Source organism: Lissotriton helveticus, chromosome 9, assembly GCF_964261635.1.
Source record: "Lissotriton helveticus chromosome 9, aLisHel1.1, whole genome shotgun sequence".
Lineage (NCBI taxonomy): Eukaryota > Metazoa > Chordata > Amphibia > Caudata > Salamandridae > Lissotriton > Lissotriton helveticus.
In genome coordinates this window covers 1134720481-1134733602 of record NC_136070.1, presented here as the reverse complement: position 1 = coordinate 1134733602, position 13122 = coordinate 1134720481, and the positions used below count along the sequence as shown (strand labels likewise).

Sequence of the window (13122 nt, the reverse complement as noted above, 5' to 3'; positions counted from 1 at the left end):
TCAGAGAGAAAAATAATACGATAATAAACAAGAGTTTTTTTATTGTTTTATTTTTCATTTTTTCGGCTGCTGGCTGGTAGGGCGACGCTCCTCTGCCATATCGTAGGAGCCGCTGCTGTATCTCTGATGCCTCCAATGTACATTCCAGTCTGACTCTATGACCCAGATTTCTGAATATACTGGTAAATATCCAGACAACTCTCTAACAGATCTATTTTATAGTTTTATTTTGTCTAAAATGTTTGTTTACCTTACTAAAAATAGGCACGGCTGCAGGTACACATATGCATTGTGCAAATAGCAATACCTTCCTGAGCCTTGATGGTCCACCTGTGCCATTGTGTATCTGTTGAGTAGAACAGCCTATATAAGATTACCAGCTGACTGTTTCCATGGAGGTTACCATGTTCCAGTCCAGGCTTTCCTTCTGTGAATCCTTAATATCAGTCAGTTCAACTGAGGGGAGTCAGCTGCACAGCTCCCAGAATACCTTCGGCTGCTATCATTGAGTCATCTGGTAAAGTCAACCATGATTTTATTGCATTTGTGTTTCTGTTCTTAATGTACTCGAGATGAACAGGTTCTCAACGCGTTTGCAATAAAAAAGCGCACCAATAAAATTGAATTGAATTTCAGCAGTATGTTTCCATTAAGTATGCATTTGTAACTTTTTAGCCTTTAAAACTTTTTCCAGGGTATTGCAGTTATTGCTTTAACAGTGCTGGCATATTGCTGGAAATCAGTTTCACATAAGGTTTCTGTTCATAAAAACACAGACAATGAATGAAATGCCATCCTCTCAGTGGGGGGTTCTTATAAAATATGTATACACGGCTCCTGTTGGCCTGCCTTATGAACTCCTCCATAAAGGATCCTCGGACTTGCCTACCTTGAATGGATCAATTATGTAGCATTCTTTCTGATGTGGAACTGTTTAAATTGCAGTAAATGTCAATTTTGAGTGCCTGATGTTTGAGACCAACATCATTGGTGGCACGCGGCTGCAAAGCCTTGAATTGACTTCACTCAGAATGACTGACACAATTTGTATGTGTGAAATAAATAAATAATTAAATTTAGTTGGTCATCAACTAAATGTATCTCACTAAAATTCCGTGACTTCACAAAGAGAATATATCACGTTTGCTAATGTTGCTCCCCACCTCTGCCATTCTTTCTTTAAAAACATTTTTAAATGTTCATTTTTCTTTTATAGGGGGGCAGGTGGAAAATTGCTGCCAGCCATCCACAAAAGTGCTTTTATTCATTTATGATTTTTTTTTATTGATCTACCTAACTGGTCCCCATTATCTTAGATCAATCTAAACAAAGGAAAATGGAGCCCACGTCATTCTGTAGGTGCATACATGCATAATGAGTCATGCGTGCGCCTACAGAATGACAGACCAGCCAACAGCAGTACATCGTGGTGGATTTCTTCTTATTTGACGACTGCGTTTTCAGAAAGATTTACAAAGCTAAGCAAAGCTAGTAGGTCTCAAAGGTCAGACCTGTAGACTTTGCTAATGCTTGTTTACCTCAGTCGATGTTTTAGGATTATGGTACAGTGCTTATATCAATTTGAATGAAGGCTAATTATTGTCTGTGCATTGCATTACATCCCATTATTATTAAAATCTAACTTTTTTTTAATGTTTTACCTCACCAACCATAATTGCCGATAGCATTATCCTTTACCTGCTGCAATATCTATTGTGTGCATTAAGTTACATTAATCTTCCTTTTCATTCATGGACCCAGTTGTTGTTCACTCACAGTTCATATCAGGCATCTAGGTAGTATGTCTGTATAAATCATACATTGACTATGTGTCTGATGGCTGCTACTGGTTTCTAACCTTCATTGGTGCACCTTTGTCTCTGGCTCACCCATGCCAATGTGTTGTGTCGGTGGGAGGGAGGGTAGAGAACCAAGCTAGTAGTTTCCACAGTCGATCAGTGGTGGTTGGTGACCTACGGAAATGGTAGGTCGACAGATAAAATTAAACAATATAAAATATACATATACATTTTAAAATGAAAAAGAAAAGTTTCACTTACCTTTTCAGCCTGCATCACGTCCTGTCCTCAGTGTTCTCTAGCTAGCTCCAACTCCTTAAGCACAAGGTCAATCAGCTCCTTATCCAATCCAGATGCTGCTCTCATGCTGCTCGAGAGAAGTGTCTGGTTTGGCTGGAGCAGGCTGCTTCTGTGTTCCAAAGAGCACTGAAGACCTTTGAAAGTCCGGATGATGGCATAACTTTGTGGATGTCGACATTGACTAGGACTATTGGCCGCTACACTGGCCTTCGGAAATACGAGACGCCGAAAAAATATTATCCATTACGTTACTGCATTTTTGTGGATGTTGAGGAATTGGGCCAACATTTTGGGCCATCCAATTTGGACGATTGTGGGACATTAAGTAACTGGGGCTTGGGCCACTACCATGGACCATACAATTTGGACGATTGTGGGACACTAAATAACTGTCAAGCTCAACACTGTTATTCTTAGTGCCCTGACGAAGTTCCATTTGGACAGAAACGCGTTTGGTGATGTCCAATTTTAACTACTACTACTATAAAGGATATATATTTTTGGATACACTTGGAGCTTGTTGACTCTGTTCTGGTGCACCTTCCTCTCTTTACGAGCACTGAAGACTTGTGCCTGCTCAGCCGGGTTGGAGAGGTTGAATTACGCATGTCTGTTTGGCCGTAATAACGTAGCTGGCCAAACCGACATGCCCAATTCACACTGAAAGGGCCACTCGTCATTGCTGTCAATCTGCAGAAGTGACGCACTGGCCCCGCCCTGCCCTCTCTGTTCGGCATAAAGCAGGAAAACTAAAATGGTAATAAAATTCTTTCATTGCCATTTTATTTTTCCATCTTTCTGCAGCTGAGAGGATCGGGCGGCGCTCCTCCGCTCCCATTGAAGAACCGCCACTGCAGTCAATAAGTTTTCCTCAGCATGGTTTCTTTTATGTCAGGAAGAGGGAACCAGTTTCACGTGTACATGTACAATTGCTCTGTGCATCAGCTAGAATGTTTTACAGTAAGGGTCCAGTTCTGTGGTAAGACCTGGGAGTGCATTTAGTATGCAGCCTTCTCGGTGTATCCAATACATTTTTGTATTCAACAATCCTCACTACTGAATTCAACATTAGAATTGTCTTACTGTTTAAGTGTATTAATATAGTTTTTGCAACTGAATGTATAAACAGACACATTTGATAATGTAATCGACCCACACGAATCCTCACATGTAGCTTGAGTAAATTTCTTTGCATAAAATGTAAAGCTCTCTGATGCCTTCTGTTCTAGATAGCGGTACATAAAACTCAAATAAATCCTCGCAAAGCAGATATACGTTAAAAAAATGACATATTTTTGCGTAATTGTAGTTATTTTACATAGATTGGGGGAATGTTAACAATGCTCACAGAGATATGATGTAATTATATCGAAGCAGATTTGTGTTGAAAAGAAACTAGGACCTTCTGTTTGCTTAGCATCATTTGTTTTTAAGAAGAAAATAATTGTCTCCAAATATTTTGATCTGTGATGACTCATAGCCTGCCAGTGCTCTATTTTTGTAGTTCTGCTTTCAAGATCTCAGGTTTTATTTGTCTTTCTCTTCTTCCAAATCTCAGGTGCACTGATGCTGCCTTCTCTGGCATGTTGAGCCTAGTCCAGTGCAACAAAAAAAAAATACCTTGCCTCCTCACTCAACCAGCTGTTTGTTGAATCGACTTACTGATTCTTTTACCCTGCTCAACACATTTGAATTGCTGATGGGTTTAGAAAAATATGTAATCTCCATCAGTATATACATTTTTAGTTGACATTGAAATGTTTGAGCCAAGAATGTTTTCCGTATAGAAAGAGAACTATGCTTTCATCTTGGTTCCTGCTGTTTTCTCTTTTCACTGGTGAACCTCTCAGTATGTGCAGACTTAAGAATTGAGGAAGGAACTAGTAACAGCTTATAACATAAGTAGTGACGACCCACAGTACATTTTGAGGTTTTAGTAATACTCATTTAAATCATACATTAGCGCGTGGCTTTCTTGCTAGTATGTGCACATAGAAGTGTTGAAGAGCTGGTCTGATTAAAGAACACAGTTCATCCGTGTACCAATGTTCATTCATATTATAGAATGCCTTATAATTCTTTAGTCCAAATGGAAGTATGTTGTAGTGTTATAAAAATATTTTATGGCACAGCATTACTATTATGTTGTTGTTTATGTATAGTTTGCAGAGCTGCACAGTTTATTCCACCTACACTTCTGATAAGACATATTTATTCAGTCATTTCACAATATACACCTAACTGCGGTTTTAGAATGCAGTAGCTTCGTATCACCACTCCCTCTCGTGCTGCAGAATTTAAATGCCAGGGAGAATCAGAGCCAGCCCTTCAGTTGTTACCTCCGTTTCTGTGTTTTAGGACCACTCTATCGTGGTTTAGTTTGCTTTATTTGATGTTTGAGTGGTGTGCGTTTACATATGGTGGGCCCGATTCATAAAGGTAAAGTTAGAGCATATGTCTAACTTAAACCAAAAGTCTAACTTTACTACCTTTCCATATTTACAAAGGTGAGTTACTACTAGTAACTTTACTACTGGTGATTTTGATAGAGCGCGCGAGGCCACCCGGCCAATAGTTTTCGCCGTTTTCCGGCTTCAGGGCCCATATACTTTCCAAATCACCATATACATCGATCGGGTGACTTCACGAGCTCTACCAGGTTGATGTGTGTGTGTTCCCTGCTACCAATTTTCGGTGCACCCGACTTACCATCCACCGATGCGGGTGCCTAATGACCACAATGAATCAGGGAGCTAGCTGTAAAGGAAAGGCAGCAAAATACAAACCCAACCAATAACATTCAAATACTGTTTAAATGACCACGGACAACTGGAAGTTTTAAAATGTTTATCTAAGTTCAATATTTTCTTGCATGAGGTACAATAAAACAAGGCAATCAATAACCAAGATAACGTAAATCACATAAGCATGAAGAAATAATGACAGAGTAATCATCAAGGTACTAAATAAAATGTAGCGAGAAAATACTATGCAAGTCAGTATTATCTAGACAGGGATAGACTAAGTGTGGGTGACTATAGGAGAGCTTATAATGAATAACACGCTTCACTTAAGGTGAAGGGGCCTTTGAACAATCTAGGCAACGAAGTTCTAGACCATATCAGGAAATGACACACTGCTATGCAAAATATAATTTCTAACAAATGAGAAGGCATAGGAATAACTTGGCAAAAATTATAAATGACTTTCAATAGTTGCAGAAAGGCATGGAAAATATCACATATGCAATGTTGAACTTTATTAAAGCAAAAGTTAGAAATTCAGAAGGTGCAAGAATTTCAAGAGGTTCAGAGCAATATTTACCTAGAAAGGTGTGGAAACCAAACCCTGGCCACGGGTCAGTTAAGGACAGGAAACCCTCAAGGAAGGATACCCCTCAAAGGACAGCAGGTGCAGAATGGACACCCAGGACAGGACAGGATACCCTCGGAAAACGAATCAGGACAGGACCCTCAGGACAGGACAGCAAACCCTCAGGACAGGACCCTCTTCAGGACAGGACCCTCTTCAGGACAGGACCGGAACCCACAGTTCGGAAGCAACGCCTGCGCTCCACCCGCTCTGCAGCTATCGATCAAGACCCCGATTGAGTCAGCGAACTCCCAGCTAAATGCCTTGCCAGCACTTTAAGGTTCAGTAGAACCTTAGTCTATGGTCAAATTCGGACAGAGTGCTCCGCAGCGCTCTGTATCTTCAGTCACCTATTGAGTGCGTTGGGTCAGTGACAGGTCAGCTAAACCAGACAAGTCGGACGGTTCACTAGGTGAACCCAGGGTAGATATACAGTTTGGGGACAGTGTACCACCCCCCAATGTTGCAAAGTGTCAGAATCCCTCAATTTCGATTGGTCCTAAGGTAGGGTTTGGGTAACACACCAATCACAATACACGAATTGAAGCCTTCATTAACATATTTGGGTACCGCCTAGCAGGTTTGGGGTTCCCATGAGAAGTTACACGGCAAACAGTAGCGCAACATTACAATGTATCATATAAGGAGCCACATTCGCTGTTCTCGCAGGGCAGAGGTGACTTTCTCAGGAGCATCTTGCCCATCACTGCCAACTGGCGGTGTTCCATCTGTCAAGGTCCCTCGTGCTGCCGAATGTCGCACAGGCGCAGAAGGGACCTCCAATATGGCTCTCCTCTCACTCAGACCCCCATTTCCCGCGGTACATGAAAAGTAAGCGAAAACAAATTAATACATAATAATGTCATTATGAAAACACATCACAGGGTTTGTACTTTTAACTCATCATCAAGAAATAAACTTATTGCATCTAAATGTTAGCTACATTGACACGGACACAAGAGCAGTGGCACGAGCAGTACCACATGATAAGCACAGCTATGAATTACGCATGCGCATAACTTTCCCTCCACTTCTGCAGACGCGTCAGGACACGTGAGTGTGGCTGACGCATGCGCAGTAACTAAAATACAAGCGGCGGCCATTTTTAGGGACACGGATTAATTCATTAGAAATACACATAGGCAAGCTTCGGGAACTTTGCCTAAACAAAATAAAGGTTAGTAAAACATACATTTTTGTTACCTTATTACACATAAACGAGGTTCTTGATTTCGGCAAGCCGCAAAATATGCGAAGCTTTGCTTCATCAATTTTACTGCTAGTAAATTCACTAGTAGTAACGTTACTAGTAGTAAAGTTACTAGTAGTAATTTACCTTTGTGAAATCCGAAAAATAGTGAAGTTAAGCTTTTGATCTAACTTTATCTTTGTGAATCGTGCCCTGTATATCTGTAAACAATGTTTTTGAATAAATATTTATTTTACAAGGTATTTCTTGTGTGCTATATGTATTCATTGATGTCTTTGAATGTTTTGTGGCACTTGCACATAAACGTGAAGACACTTATGTCTATCTCCTCCTCTCCTCCTAAGGTAAATGACAGCTACAGTTGAGCTTTAAAATTAAATCGTTGTTATCTGTAGTCCTGAAGAAGATGTTGTGGTGTTGATGAAGGGATGACCACTGGGCAGGCAGTCATCAATGAATTTAGTGGGTGAAGTGCTGTTGAGATAGCAGTGGTAATGTTCTCTACCACCCTGACAAACACTACTCCAACCGCCAAAATATAAATCAGTCTATTAGACTGCTGTAAAAAGTGGAGCAATTTTTTTTGCATCAGTATTGCTGTTTGCTGATTTCGCAATAGAGCAAACAGGATTTGCACCGCCACCACCTTAAAGTTTTGCACCAAATCAAATATTGGCACACACTGAGTGTTACACCTCTTTTATCCTCGGTCGCGCAGCGGGCGAGCGCAGCGGGCGCGACGTTTGCGCGCCGAAGGAGCGCCAAAGGAGGGCCCGTCTGTGCCCGTCCGTGCCTCGGACGGGCCTAGGGCCAGCCACTCTGCTCGGCGATCCTTGGAGATGGCCATATCAGAGATACGCAGGTACTCACGCCACGACCTTTTGAGACTTGCTCTCCCCGCCAGTAGTTTGCCTTGTACACGTGCGGATTTGAACTGTGATATGTTCAAATGCCCCACCTGTGGTTTTCTCCCCCAACCCTCCCCCCCTCCCCGATCAGTCATTAACGCCTCTGTTACTAACATTCGGGCGGGACTGATTAACGCTAGATCTGCGGTAAGACATGCCGCTGAGATCTTTGAACTACTGATGGATGGCCAGCTGGAGGTACTGTTCCTTATGGAGACATGGATGACCAGCACCTCCGCACCTAGCGTAGAACTTGCTGTCCCCAGAGGGTTTAAGATCGTTAGGGTGGATCGACCCCAGGGCAGAGGGGGTGGATTAGCAGCTGTTTTTAAAGAAGAGTGGAGCTTTGCTTCTGAGCCTCCGATTGCGGATGTAGGGGGTGAGGTTCTCCACTTTTCTATCAAAACTTCTCCCCATTTTACCTTAGGAGGTTCTTTGATTTATAGACCCCCGGGTCCGGCTACCCACTTTCTGGACTCCTTAGAAGAATATTTAGTCCCGCGGGCCCTAGGTTTTCCTAAGTTTCTATTGGTCGGCGACCTAAATATTCACATGGATGTTCCTGACTCCCCTGAAGCCCACAGGCTTGGTGAAATTTTTGAGCTTGCTCAGCTCAAGCAATGGGTGACTGCTCCGACGCATACGGGTGGCCACCTGCTGGATCTGGTATGCTCCAATTTCCCCATCCAGTCCGTGGCGGTTGAAAAAACAACCTGGTCTGACCATGATCTGGTCAGATTCAAGTGGGAGATTGCAGAGCTTAGACCCCCGCCATCTATCTGTCACTCCCAAAAAATCAATTTGCCTGCGTTTAGACAGGCTCTGGCTAAAACTCGCCCAAAATCTAAGACGCTTCTGGTCGATGCGGTCGGCGAATTTAATGAGTGGGTACAGCAGGCGGCTTCCGCCGCCACTAAGCAGACCACGTTGGCCAGATCCAGACGCTCCCCGTCCCAACCTTGGTTTTCCCCAGAATTGAGGGAACTGAAACTGGGGTGTAAAAAGCTTGAACGAGCGTGGAGATGCGCTTACAGCCCCGAGGCTAAATCCACTCTACGGCTTGCCCAAAAAGATTACTACGCAGCCATTAAGGTTGCTAAGGGGAACTACTATGCTGGGCGCATCGCCAAGGCAGATAACAATGGCAGAGAGATCTTTGCCATTGTTAAAAGCTTTGTGGCACCCGTCGCTGAGGCTGTTTCCCACCCGCCCTCGATGCAATGGTGCGAGGAGTTATCCTCTTTTTTATTACCAAAATAACGATGATCCAGCAAAACCTTTCAGCAGCTCTTCCTGCCGACTGCTCTGCAGCTGACCCTTGTCCCTCCCTATGCCCTAGTTCCGGACAGCAGTTTACGAACTTTGTGCGGATTGTAGAGGACGTTACTCTCCCTCTACTCCAGTCCTTGAAATCTGGCTCTCCAGCCGATCCGTGTCCAGCCCGGGTGCTTTCGGAAGTGGCAGAAATGGTCTGCTCTGAGATCACGCAGATAGTGAACCTCTCACTGGCTACGGGCGAGGTTCCTCCTGTTTGGAAACAGGCCAAGCTTCTGCCACTTCTGAAGAAACCAGGACTGGACTGGACGGCCCCAGGGAATTACCGACCCATCTCCCTCCTACCGGCACTCACGAAAATCTGTGAGAAGGTGGCATTTCAACAATTAGAGAGCTTTGTTGAAACTTCCAACGCCCTCCACCCTGCTCAATCGGGCTTTAGGGCTGCACACAGCACCGAGACGGCCCTGTTGGAGATGAGCGAGTCCATTCGGGACTGTTTAGACGGAGGTGGCAGAGCGGTCCTAATCCTATTGGACCTCTCTGCCGCGTTCGATACCGTCCCTCATGAGCTTCTCCTTGGCCGGCTGGCCGACATAGGCATTGGGGGGGTTGTGCTAGACTGGCTGTCCTCCTTCCTTTCTGATAGGACTCAGCAGGTCTGGTTGCCTCCCCATGCCTCTGAGCCCAAACCTCTGCTCACAGGTGTCCCGCTGGGATCCACTCTTAGCCCCTTACTGTTCAATGTCTATATCACCCCCCTGGTTTATCTAGCGGAACAGTTCGGGGCTAAGATCATAGGGTATGCAGATGATACCCAACTGCTGTTCACCTGGCCAGATGATAATCTGGACACATCTATAGTCCATTTATGTCTGTCCTCTGTATTTCGCTGGCTAACGAAGGCCCAGTTGAAGTGCAACGAGGACAAATCCGAAGTGCTTTTTTATGGTTCTTTTCCCCCCTCGTTCATGAGCACTCTTTGGCCTCCTGACATTCCCAGCCCGAAAGAGATGGGGAGACCTGCAAAAAATCTAGGCATTTGGTTTGCAGAGGACCTTAGATTCGAACACCACATAAAAAAACTTACTGGCACCTGTTTTGCCACTTTAAAAATGCTCCGCAAATTCTTTCCCCTGCTCCCAAGAGATGCCAGGGAATCTGTTGCTCGGGCACTCATACTGGCCAGGTTGGACTATGCAAATGCATTGTTCAGTGGCATTCCCTCTTATCTAGTAAAACGACTGCAAATTATCCAGAACGCGGCTGTCCGTCTACTATTCAACATCCCCAGATGGAAGAGCGTGCGCGCTGAGATGCGCACACTCTACTGGCTTCCTGTTGCACAGCGCATCTTGTTTAAATCTCTAGTACTGGCGTTTCGTGCTACCCACAATCAGGGTCCCCAGTATTTGAGAAAAAGATTTATCAGTTATGTCCCTGCACGCACCCTAAGATCCTCCACTTTGTTTAAATTGACCCTTCCCCGTTTTAAACGTGCCAGACTTGGCGGCCAGTCGATTTCTGTGGTTGTGGCTCGCGCCTGGAACGCTCTTCCTTTTCATCTGCGCTCCACACCTACAGTAGCTGCCTTCAAAAAACATCTGAAAACACATCTGTTTAATAGTGTAAACTAAGGTTCTTCCTGTGCTCTGTTGTCTGCTTTTCTCTTTTTCCCGCGCCAGGATACTCTCCAGTAACGGAGCGCGCTATAAAATGGTTTATACTATACTATACTATACTTTTGCTTACATAAAAAAGACTAGAACAATTACATTTTGTTGACACTTTGGATGTGGAATGTTGATCTTTGTTAACGCAAGACCAAGGTGTTCCTTTATTTTATTCCACAAACATCCGTATGGTGCAAATTCTGTACATTTAATGCAAAATGGTATTTCAATTTTTTTTACTTCAGCACAAAGTTTACATTATGTGTCCTTTCATTTTATTATGTACGGGCTTTTGCTCTCTAAAAGGACCCAGATATGAGCAACACCTTTCGGAACTGCATGAGCGGATTCATCCTATGGATGGACAAAAACTGTCTTAAATTGAACTCTTTCAAGACAGAAGTCGTCCTATTCAGCAATAACACATCTTTCTGGACCCCTTCGTGGAGGCCTGAGGAGTGCCACTGTTTCTGGCACTAGTTAAAAAAGTCAGAAACCTTTATGATTTGATTGATGATAGACTAACATTCAAAGAGCAAGTAAACTGAGTCATTTCGACATCCTTATACCTTACGCATTATAAAGGAAATTGCTCTATTTTTGCCATCTGACCTGCTAAAGGCAGTGGTGATTGCATTGGTCTTGTCTAGAGGAGGCTATTGTAATGGCCTCTTTCACAATCTTCAGAAAAGGTCACTGAACAAACTGCAAATTCTTCAAACCCCAGCAGCCCTGATGCTGATGAAGGTCCCTAGATTCCATTCGGCCTTACAAGTCATTAGAAAGCTACAGTGGTGCCCCATAAAGAAGCGGATACTTTTTTTGCATTTAAGATGCTCCATGGACTAGGTCCAACATATTTGAAGGAAAGGTTTAGATGGTACCAGCCAGGCAGGACTCTCCATTAGAGTTCTTCAAGAAATGTGGTAGTCCCCCAAGCAAGCTGTCCTCCTGGGGAGGCAGAAACTTTGCCACTTGCGCTGTTCATAACTGGAACCGTCTCCATCTGGATCTGAAAGCTGGCGACTCTGTATTAAGTTTCAGAAAATCTCGGAAAACGTGGCTGTTTAGTCATTATTTCACTGTCTAGTCACTGGTCACTTGTAAGTGCCAAGACATCGCTGGGCATAAGTTGCACTCTATAAATGTAAAAATCAAAATCAAATCCAATCACTTACAATATAACTGGACCATCTCTAATTTTCCTAGATATGGCAGCAGCTTTATAAGGCCCAATAATTTAAGCAGCCACCACCATGCTGAGCCTCTAGGACAGTTGTCCCCAACCTTTTTTGTAATATGATGTTAATTACGTTGAATAGAAATCATCCAGTGCTACTACTAATATAAGAGTTTAATAGTGACCACATCAGACAAGATTACATAGTGACCATATGCAAAATTACCAGCAATGATTACTTCAATGCAGCAGGCACGGTTGCTAGCAGTAGTGTAAAAAAACAGTTTGTCAATGTGAAATGCCTCTAGATGGGTAATGCATAGCAGCCATAGCTGCAAAGCCCCTGGCACCTGATTAATAATATTAATACATTTCCCAATAACTGCATGATGTGTCACTCAAATATCAGCTTTAAAAATGTTTTTGAAATTCAACTATTTTCCTCCAAACATCAGCTTATGAGTTCTGAATGGACACATGTTCAACTCGAATACACCCTTTTCAATTTTGGTATCCATATTTATATTAAGTAAACCAAGCCAAAATCAAATTTAGTAAGCTGGGCTGTACATAGGAAAGCTACTTACATGTAGCTGGAGGCCTACCAATAGCTCAGGAGCATCTCACCGGAGAAGCCTGCTCTAGGATATGCCTGCAAACTCACGCACCTCTTGTACATGTGGTGATAAAATAAATGCTGGTGTTAAATAAAGTCAGTGAAATAAAACCAGCAGTGCTTGTAAGTATAACTTGTCTGAGTTAAAAGTCTCACGTCTACAGGTAATATATTGCTGCCTTCTAGGCTGTCATTTTCATGGTTGTTAAGTTCAAATATTTGACGGTTGCAGACGACAAAAGCAATGTGGTTATACTCTGAAAATACAAACAGGGAAAACATCTGTGCCATTTGCATAAACATTATAATTTAAAAACGGTTGAAAGATTCCCACAATCCCGCATAACAATGTTTACAAGGTCTAAAGATTTCATACTGCAGATGTAAGCTGAATGTAGGTGGACTGTGGAAGATTTGATTATTTCAACCACTTGGTTGATGCACACAAGAAATCCACAAATACAGTTGGTTTATTTCTAGACTGCCTCGCATAATAGATGCCATCAATGTGATTAGAAAGCAGCTCTCCTACTTAGCCGGTGACATAAAAAGTGAAGGTGTCATTTTTTAGGTCTTCGCTGAGACAGCACGCACATGCGGTGTTGCTTTAAGATATTTGCGGCCTCCTGATTGGCCAGTGCGTGACAATATCACTTCCTCTTCTTTTCTACATTCCATGAAGCATGGTCCAAGTACTAATTGCTTCATTTTGATTAGTTTCCTTCTGCTGCTCATGCTGTGAACAAGGTACTATTGTTTTCTTTCTTCTTCTTTTGTCATTGTTGCTTG

The 13122-nt window shown here is 43.0% G+C and overlaps 1 protein-coding gene across 7 annotated transcripts in view; it reads left to right on the top strand.

The window, feature by feature from the left end:
• The window catches only part of MAGI1 (membrane associated guanylate kinase, WW and PDZ domain containing 1), a 1290512-nt gene that overhangs the window by 715236 nt on the left and 562154 nt on the right, over window positions 1-13122 (top strand). The window lies entirely within an intron of this gene.